Consider the following 8935-nt stretch of genomic DNA (forward strand, 5'->3'; position numbering starts at 1 on the left):
GACCTGTAGCCACCATTATAGTCCTGCAGTTTCACTGCCCTAAACTCCTCTGCGCTCCATTTACTCATCCCTCCCTACCCCCATCTCAGCCCCCAAACCACCCATTTATTCAGTCTCCATAATTTTGGCAGTCTTCATAATTTTTCCTTTTCCAGAATGTAGTGAATTGAAGTGAATGCAACTATGCGGATATTGAATTTTTTTTAATGGATTGAATATCCATTAAAATGGATTTGCTCAGCCATTTACATTAATGAGCATTTAAATGCAGTAGATATCATTTCAAGTGACAACATGAATGAATAAAAGTCAATGCTATTGGATTTTTTTTTGTTTGTTTGAAAAAAAAGAGAATTAGAATTATACAGTATGTAGCCTTTTCAGATTGGCTTCTCTCACTTGGCAATTTGCTTCAAGGTATGCTTTCATGACTTGATAACCCATTTCCTTTTATTGCTGAAAATATTCCATTGTATGGATGTACTACTGTTTATCCACTCGAATACTCAAGAACAGCCATCTGGTTGCCTCTGTATCTTGGCAATTACGAGTAAAACTTATGTATATAGTAATAAACATTTATGTTGAGTTTTGTGAGGATATAGTTTTTCAACTCATTTGGATAAATATCAAGGAGCTTAATTGCTGGATCATGCGGTAAAAGTATGATTAGTTGTTTTTTGTTTGTTTGTAGGGGTTTTTTTTCCACCAAGTCATGTGGCATGCAAGTTCCCCTACCAGGGATCAAGCCCAAATCCCCTGCGTATAAGCACGGAGTCTTAACCACTGGACTGCCAGGGAAGTCCCAAGTATGTTTAGTTTTATAAGAAACTACCAAACTGTATTCCAAGTGGCTATGCCATTTTATATTTCTCCCAGTAAATGAACGGATGCTTCACATCCTTGCCAGCATTTGGTGTGGACAGTGTTTTGAATTTTAGCCATTCTAATAGATGTGTAGTTGTAACTCATTGTTTTAATTTGCAATTCCCTAATGACATATGATGCTGAGCATTTTTTATATGCTTATTTGCCATCCGTATATCTTCTTTGGTGAAATATCTGTTCAGATCTTGCACCCATTTTCTTTTTTGCTGTGCTGGGTCTTCGTTGCTGTGCACGGGTTTTTTCTAGTTGTGTCAAGAGGGGGCTACTCTTTTGTTGTGGAGCACAGGCTCTAAAGTGTTAGGGCCTCAGTAGTTGTGGTGTACGGCCCTTGGAAGATTCCACAAGATTCCGTGGCAGGTGGAATCTTCCCAGACTAGGGATCTAAGCGGTGTCTTCTCCATTGGCAGGTGGATTCTTAACCACTGGACCACCAGGAAAGTTCCCTCTGCCCATTTTTAATTGGGTCATTTTTCTTATTATTGTTCAGTTGCAGGAATTCTTTATATAGTTTGTATATTAGTCCTTTACCAGATGTCTTTTGCAAATATTTTCTCCAAGTCTGTGGCTTTTTTCATTTTCTTAACAGTGTCCATCACAGAGCAGAATTTTTAAATTTTAATAAAGTCCAACTTAACAATTTTTTCTTTCATGGGTAGTGATTTTTGGTGTTGTTTCTAAAAACTCATTGCAAAGCTAAGGTCATTAGTTGTTCTCTTATGTTTTCTTCAGGAGTTTTATAACTTAGCATTTACATTAGGTCTTTGATGCACAGTGAGTTAATTTTTGTAAAATATCTCTGTCTAGATTTTTTTTACATGTGCATATCCAGTTTTTCCAGTTCCATTTGTTGAAAAGACTATCCTTTGCCCACTGAATTGTCTTTCTTTTCCAAAGATAAGTTGATTACCTTTGTGTGGTCTGTTTCTAGGCTCTCTATTCTGTTTCATTGATGTCTGCCTATTCTTTCACCAACACCATACTGTCTTGATTATTGTAGCTTTATATAAAGTCTTGGAGTTGGATAGAGACGGTTTTCCAACTTTGTTGCTGTTCTTTGAAATTGTGTTGGCTGTTACTCGTCTTTTGCTTCTTCATATAAAATCTAGGATCAGTTGGTTGATATCTACAAGATAACTTGCTAGAATTTTGATTAGGATTATGTTGAATCAATAGACCAAATTAGGAAGAACTGACATCTTGACAATATTGATTTTTTTTATCCCTGTACATGGACTAGCTTCCTTACTAAGACTAGACCACAAAGGCCTTCCTGGTTGGGGCATCAAAACAAGACAGGTGAGACTTCCCTGGTGGTTCAGTGGCTAAGAGTCCAAGCTCCCAAAGCAAGGGGCCGGGGTCGAATCTCTGGTCAGGGAACTAGATCCCACATGCTGCAACTGAGGGTTAGTGTGCTGCAACTAAAAGATCTTGCATGCGGCAACTAAGACCCAGTGCAGCCAAATAAATAAAAAAATAATTTTAAAAAACAAAACAAAACAACGCAGGCATCCCCTTCTTCAGGAAGCCTACAGAGCCAGCTCAAGCTGGCCAGAACTCCTCCTCCAAACCCTGTGCAGACCTCTATCAACTGCACTTTTGTCTGGAATTAAAAGTGTCTCTCTTACTGGTCATCAGGTTAAAGCCAGGAGTCTATGCCAGAATTGGGTCTAAGGGAGAAACCCAAGCTTGAGCAGAAATATTTCTAAAATAGTTCCTATATTGAGGTATGCCAGGGCCAGAGGTCTGAGGACCAGGGAAAATAAGACCAGCAGAGCAAGCCAACAGGGGGAGGTCTAGACAACCTCCCCAGGGGGACCACACAGAGGGTGCAGTACCTACCTGTTTCCATCTTACATTTTAGGGGTGGGTGGAGTCCAGAACAAGGTGGACACTTGGGAAATGTAATGGAATTATCTATCTCTGGAGCAGTCGGTGTAGTTCTCAAGATCAGGCCGTGTCAGATTCCTTAGAGCACAGGACTGGCAGAAAGCAGCCTCAGTGTGTACTTAACCTGAGCTGATCCTTAGGAAGCCCACGGCAGTACAGTATGGGGCAGTACAACACACAAGTGGTCACCCCACAATTTACTCTGGCCCTCCTCTCCACGGAGACTCAGAGAATAGGCTTCCCTGACTTGGACAAGGGCTCCATCAACAGGATTCAGAGACCTCAGCACTAAGACCCAACTCTGGGAACCAGATAAGTGCGGTGCCCACCCTGAAGCTGAGAGCCTGGGTACATCCAAGCTGCCCTCCTGGGAGGCCCCAAGGGACTAGCACCAGGAGATGCATGTCAGAGATGCCCTCAGAAACAGAGAGAGCCAGGGCCACAGCCAAGGTATGCAACAGCAAGCAGGCTTTAATCGAGGGTGTCTAAGCAGGGTGACCCTAGCCTCTTTGGTTCCAGCGGCTTCTCTTTTCTGCTCAGGTCAGAGGCAGGAAGAAGGCCTGTTTCCTAAAGAGAGTCAGTCTCTATCTCCAAGCTGTTTTATGTGCCGGCTCACATCTCTCTCACTCTAGTTGGCTTGCAGTCTGTTTTCAAGCATCTTCCTTCCTTGAGAACAGGAGTCGTCTTCTCACCTTCGTCTATGTTTTGAGGCACTAGGTATAAGGGAAGGCACCTGGAATTAAGCTGCCTTTACACTAGCTGTTCCCTCTGCCTAGGGCACTCTTCCCCAGATACCTGCATGGCCACCTCCCTCATCTCCTTCACCCTTCAGATCGTTACTGAAATGTCACCTTCTCAACAAGGTACAATCTGCTCCCTCAGCCAACCCCCAGGGCTCCCAGTCTCCCTTACTTTGCTCTATATTTTTCACAGCTCTCAATAAGTTCTCTGTCTTTGCTTTTTCTGCAGTTTGAATACAATATGCCTGGTTATATCATCACATTATATACTATATAGTATATATACATATAGACAGTGTTTTAGTATTACTAGAATGTTAGCTCCATAAGAACAGGAATTTTCATTCATTTTCTTGAATACAAAACACACAGAAGGCTTCCCTGTTGGCTCAGTGGTAAAGAATCTGCCTGCAATACAAGAGACTCAGGTTGGATCCCTGGGTTGGGAAGATCCCCTGAAGAAGGAAATGGCCACCCACTCCAGTATTCTTGTCTGGGAAATCCCATGGACAGAGGAGCCTGGTGGGCTACACTCCATGGGGTTGCAAGAGTCAGACACGACATAGTGACTAAACCACCACCACCACCAAAGCTCACAGAAATGGCACACAAAAAGCACTCAACCAGCGGGCGTGTGAATGAAAAGGGAAACCCAAGTTCAGATCCCGCCCTGTCAGTTATTAGCCGGCTGTGTGCCTTTGGCAATTTGCTTCTCCCTCAACTGCAGTTTCTTCATTTATGAGACACCCACCTCACTGGATTATGCATGTGAAGTGCCCGTCAGGATGCTAGGCATGGAGAGATAGTTAATAACCATTCTGGCCAATTGATATAATTACTGCCTCTCAAACTCTTCACCTTCCATCTGTTGCAAGAACCCATTACTCAGGGCCATCACAGAGGCAATTAATGCATCAGAGCCTTCAACTCTGAGGCTGTGACGAGGGCAGGAGGGCATGAGGCCATGAATTGCCAAAGATCTCGGGATTCTCTTTTTCCTAGGCTAGTTGAGCTGACTCAGGGGCAGCTGACCCCAGACTCTCAGCTCTCAGTTACATGGCAGCCACAGATCTGGAACCAGTCTTCTGGTTCTGTGAGAAATCTGAGCCCTCCTTTGAGCTGCTAAACCACCTCTGACACACTCGATTTTCTAAGCCCTCTGATCAGGTCTGCAGCAGGGAAAGGAACTCAGCTCACCAGGCCCTCACAGGTGTGTGGAGAAGATCAGGCCACTGCGTGCACACGAATACCTCCTACCACTGGGCACCTGTGGGATGAAAAGGAGATGCTCAAAGAGCAGTTTCCAAGTCAGAGGTTAGGGTCCCATGTCCTGCCTCCACTGCTCAACAGTTGGGATTCTTTGGTTTCCTAAGGTCTCCGAGCTTCATTGTGCTTAGCAGTAACATGAAGATAGTAACACCTCACTGGATTGTTACAGTGAGATACAGTTCTGAAGTGCTTTAGCATGTTCCTGGCACCTCATTAGGTCATCTGCAAACACCAGATGAGTTCTATAGGACCACCTCACCAGTGGTGGCTTAGGCCAGTGGGAAGCATACAGACTATGGCTGTGAGATAGGAAGGAGGGAAATGCATCATGCCTTCAGGACTGTTTAGCTCAGTCAGCCAGAGAGGGAACAGCTTTCTTCAAAATCTGAAAAAATAATTTTTTGTTTGTCAATGTATTTACTAATTTTTAATTGGGGTATAGTTGATTTACAATATTATATGTTCTGGGGTACAACATAGTGATTCACAATTTTTAAAGATTATACTCCATTTGGGAATTCCCTGGTGGTCCAGTAGTTAGAACTTGGCACTTTCAAGGCCAGGGCCCTGGTTCAATCCCTTGTCGGGGAATTAAGACCCCACGAGACATGCAGCACAGCCAAGAAAAAAGATTATACTTTATTTATAGTTATGATAAAATATTGGCTAAATTCTCTGTACTGTACAGTATATCCTTGTAGCTTATTTTATACATAGTAGTATGAACCCTACCCTTATCTTGCCCCCTCCCCTCCCCTCTCCCCAGTGATAATCACTAGCTTGCTCACTATATCTGTGAGTCTGTTTCTTTTTTCATTATATTCACTAATTTGTTTTATATTTTTATCTTTTAGATTCCACATATAAGTGATGTCATACAGTATTTGTCTGACCTAATTCACTTAGTATAATATCCTCCAGGTCCATCCATGTTGTTGCAAATGACAACATTTCATTCTTTATTATGGTTGATAGTATTCCATCATATGTGTGTGTGTGTGTGTGTGTGTGTGTGTGTGTGTGTGTATCACATCCTTTTTATTCATTCATCTGTTGATTGACACTTAGGTTGCTTCCATATCTTGGCTACTGTAAATAATTCTACTATGAACACTGGCGTATATATATCTTTATGAAATAGTGTTTCGGTTTTCTTCAGATAATTAAATTTCAGGAGTGAAATTTCTGGATCATATGGTAGTTCTACTTTTAGTTTTTTGAGGACACTCCAGATGGTTTTCTACAGTGGCTGCACCAATTTATATTCCCACAAATAGTTTATGAAGGTTCCCTTTTCTTCACATCCTCACCAACACTTGTTACAAAGTCTGAAATTTTAATTTCTTTTTAAAACATATTTATTGATTTGGCTGCACCGGGTCCTAGTTGAGGCATGCAAGATCTTTGATCTTCATTGTGTCATGTAGAATCATTAGTTGTGACATGAGAACTCTTATTTGCGGAATGTGGGATCTGGTTCTGCAACCAGGGATGGAACCTGGGCCCTCTGCATTGGGTGCCTGGAGTCTCAGTCACTGCATTGGACCACCAGGGAAGTCCCTGAAATTTTAATTTCTAATCCTCTCTATCTGCCCTGCAAAACTGATTCTGCAAATTATAATCTTCAGTTGATAACCAGAACTCAGGGAGGTATGAATGTATTGTATGTGTATATCATAAATCAAGAAACACAATTTATTTATGTCTTTATTCACTCTAGGAATGTTTATTCACCCTCTGTAGTCTGTGCCTTCTGCTAGGGACCCCTGCAATGAGATACAGGCTCTGCTTTCAAGGAGCTCACAGGTTATGGAGGAGACGAGCACACAGACGATCCCAATAAGATTGACACGGTATTTCACGAGAAACACTCCAGGGTTACAATACAAGTTCAGCAGAAGTGCAATTATCCTGGAGGGCGTGTGTGTGTGTGTGTGTGTGTGTGTGTGTGTGCACGCGCACACGCACGTGCGCACATGTGCTCAGTTGTGTCCGACTCTTTGCAACCCTATGGACTCTAGTCATCCAGGCTTTTCTGTTCATGGGATTTCCCAGGCAGAACACTGGAGTGGGCTGCCATTTCCTACTCCAGGGGATATTCCAAACCCAGGGATTGAACGTGTGTCTCTTGTATCTCCTGCACTGCAGGTGGATCCTTTACCTCTGAGACACCAAGGAAGCCCAATTATGCTAGAAGGGGAGTTCAGAAAAAGCTCTTCTGGGCTCTTTTGAAAGATGAGTAGAACACGCAGAGAGGAAGGAAGAGGCAAAGGTCATGCTCTGCTGGATCGCTCAGCTGGAGAGGTCACTGGAAGGGCCAGATCGTGCAGGGCCTTCAATATTAAGGAGCATAATGTGCCAGTCTGGACATACTGGCAGTACTATTGTAATTCCCTTGTGCTACTGACATTCCAGTTTCCTAGACTCATACATGACTCAATGCTGGTAACTTAAGAGGAAAAGCAGCAGCCAGCTGCTCTCTATATCTTTTTTCTAATTTTAAAAAAGTTATTACTTTCCCCATATAAATTTTTAATTTGGTATGTTGTATTTTCCTTTTTATTCAATTCAAGAAATTATCTATTTATTTTTTTGGCCAAGTGGCATGCAGGAGCTTATTTCCCTGACCAGGGATCAAACCCATGCCCCCTGCAGTGAAAGTACAGAGCCTTAACCACTGGTCCATGCCATAGCATGGACATACTATAGTTATTTAATATTTACTATTAACAGGCATATAGGATATTTTTAATTTGGTGCCGTTAAAAACTTTGAATGTAATGAAATCTTCCCATATACAACTTTGTGCACATGTGCAAGTATTTCTTCAGTTCAGTCATTCAGTCGTGTTTGACTCTTTGCGACCCCATGGACTGCAGCACACCAGGCTTCCCTGTCCATCACCAACTCCCAAGCTTACTCAAACTCATGTCCATCGAGTTGGTGATGCCATCCAATCATCTCATCCTCTGTTGTCCCCTTCTCCTCCTGCCTTCAATCTTTCCCAGCATCAGGGTCTTTTCCAAGGAGTCAGCTCTTCGCATCACGTGGCCAAAGTATTAGAGTTTCAGCTTCAGCATCAGTGCTTCCAATGAGTATTCAGGGTTGATTTCCTTTAGGATTGACTAGTTTGATCTCCTTTCAGTCCAAGAGACTCTCACCAACAGTCTTCACCAACACCACAGTTCAAAAGCATCAATTCTTTGGCACTCAGGTTTCTTTATAGTCCAGCTCTCACATCCATACATGACTGGAAAAACCAGAGCTTTGGCTAGATGGACCTTTGTTGGCAAAGTGATGTCTGATGTCTCTGCTTTTTTAATATGCTGTCTAGGTTGGTCATAACTTTTCTTCCAAGAAGTAAGCGTCTTCCAATTTCATGGCTGCAGTCACCATCTGCAGTGATTTTGGAGCCCCCCAAAATAAAGTCTATCACTGTTTCCATTGTTTCCCCATCTATTTGGCATGAAGTGATGGGACCAAGTGCCATGATCTTAGTTTTCTGAATGTTGAGCTTTAAGCCAACTTTTTCACTTTCCTCTTTCACTTTCATCAAGAGGCTCTTTAGTTCTTCGCTCTCTGCCATAAGGGTGGTGTCAGCTGCATATCTGAGGTTATTGATATTTCTCCCAGCAGTCTTGATTCCAGCTTGTGCTTCATCCAGCATGGCATTTCTCATGATGTACTCTGCATATAAGTTAAATAAGCAAGGTGACAATATACAGCCTTGATGTACTCCTTTCCTGATTTGGAACCAGTCTGTTGTTCCATGTCCTATTCTAACTGTTGCTTCTTGACCTGCATACCTCCTGATTTCTCAGGAGGCAGGTCAGATGGTCTGGTATTCCCACCTCTTTCAGAATTTTCCACAGTTTGTTATGATCCACACAGTCAAAGGCTTTGGGGTAGTCAATAAAGCAGAAGTAGATGTTTTTCTAAAACTCTTGTGCTTCTTCGATGATCCAATGGATGTTGGCAACTTGATCTCTGGTTCCTCTGCCCTTTCTAAATCCAGCTTGAACATCTGGAAGTTCATGGCTCACATACTGTTGAAGCCTACTTGGAGAATTTTGAGCATTACTTTGCTAGCGTGTGAGATGGGTGCAATTGTGCGGTATTTTGAGCATTCTTAAGCATTGCCTTTCTTTGGG

The sequence above is a fragment of the Dama dama genome, chromosome 22 (genome assembly GCF_033118175.1).
Source record: "Dama dama isolate Ldn47 chromosome 22, ASM3311817v1, whole genome shotgun sequence".
Taxonomy (NCBI): domain Eukaryota; kingdom Metazoa; phylum Chordata; class Mammalia; order Artiodactyla; family Cervidae; genus Dama; species Dama dama.